General features: G+C 39.0%; 1 long non-coding RNA gene across 1 annotated transcript; it reads right to left on the reverse strand.

The window, feature by feature from the left end:
- Window positions 1-71: 71 nt before the first annotated feature.
- LOC111657163 (uncharacterized) lies at window positions 72-1,415 on the reverse strand. Its single transcript, XR_002760915.2, has 3 exons — window positions 1,020-1,415; window positions 493-539; window positions 72-204 (listed from the first exon to the last, which is right to left on the reverse strand). It is a non-coding gene; the product is annotated as an uncharacterized LOC111657163 (long non-coding RNA).
- Between the last annotated feature and the right edge of the window lie 15 nt (window positions 1,416-1,430).

Genomic DNA, 1,430 nt, shown 5'->3' on the forward strand with positions numbered 1-1,430 from the left:
AGCTTCGTCACTACATTGAAAGTCACAAATACATTCAAATACAGCTCAGTTTCAAGTTCAAAGACTCACCAATGATATAGCAGCGATCATCAGCAATGAGGGTCTTGCTGTGAACATAGATTAGCTCCGTGATAAGTGACTGGGAGAGCTGGGAATGTGTTCTGAGGCCACAGAGTGTGATGTACTCTGCCCACTTGTCTTCAACTGGGGAACAAAGCAAAGTGGTTACTTACAAGAGATAATATAAAAATACAGTGAAAATGTATGAAGAAACTCATATGGACATATGGACTGTTAGATGTGAAAAGAAGATGAAGTCAAGGATTAAAATGGAGACTGGTGAGCAGATACCTAGCATAAGCAGCTTCAGTTTAAAGGAACAACATGAGGGGAAAGAAAGAGACCCATGTTAGAGAGGAAACAGGCGGCATTTTGTGATGGGAGGTGCATTTTTGAATTGAAGTGAGAGCAGGTAAGTGACCGGAAACTCACCTTCACCAAGCCTTGACAGGATGGAGTGTTCCCCTCGGCACATGGTCCTAGAGCATTAAAATTGTATTACAATTAAATGATTAACACAATATAGGACAATAATATAACAATAAATCATGACAAATAATAGAACAATAGTTCACATTCACAACAGTCTTGAAAATCTGATGAATGGTAGTCAAAGGAATGGCACATTTTCCAATTTCAAACTTTCAATTTTAGTAAACCCTCTACTTCGCTGTTTAGATGTGCAGAGTACACTTGGGGTACAGTACAGCTTGCTAAAACTAATACAGTCTAATACAACAGTCCTGCAATAAATCCTCCTTCACAAAGGTTTATAATGTTCAGTTTTTGTTGAAGCTGTTTCAGAGGCACAGTTATGAAAAGATCTTGAGGACATGGAAGCTGTAATCCCCATCATTTTACCATAAATGAGAAAAATTCATATCAACTACAACTGATCAGAAACGTCTCAGAGTCCAAGTCTAGTTTGTGGGCTAAGTGCAGAGTGATAACGCTCTCACCTGTAAGTGAAGTGCAGAATGGCTTGGATAGCATTTCCACCACCTGAACTGATGTCTCCCTCAAATCCAGGAAGCAGAGGAATCACCACAAACACTCTGTACTTCTTCTGCTCTCTGCAGTGAGACACAATGTCAACATGTACACTGTATACAAGGATACTATTTAAACGTTAGTAGAAACTGACACACTCACTCACATCTCTATTTTATGATGTGATTCACTCACTTTTCCACAAATTAGTTTCAATCTTTTCCGTCAAACGGGTAAACACTGAAGCACTCTTTGCTGTGTTTAGTTTAACATGTCTTAAGCGACCTTGAGCGCAGATTTCCTGAAAAGCTGCTTTGTGACTTCAAATGTTCAAGAATGTGTGTATAAAAGAGAGAAAAAAAAAAGAGTGAAGCACCACA

The sequence above is a fragment of the Seriola lalandi genome, unplaced genomic scaffold (assembly GCF_002814215.2).
Source record: "Seriola lalandi dorsalis isolate HSWRI2012SDOR001 ecotype SW California unplaced genomic scaffold, Sedor1 jcf7180001977328, whole genome shotgun sequence".
In the NCBI taxonomy this organism is placed as follows: domain Eukaryota; kingdom Metazoa; phylum Chordata; class Actinopteri; order Carangiformes; family Carangidae; genus Seriola; species Seriola lalandi.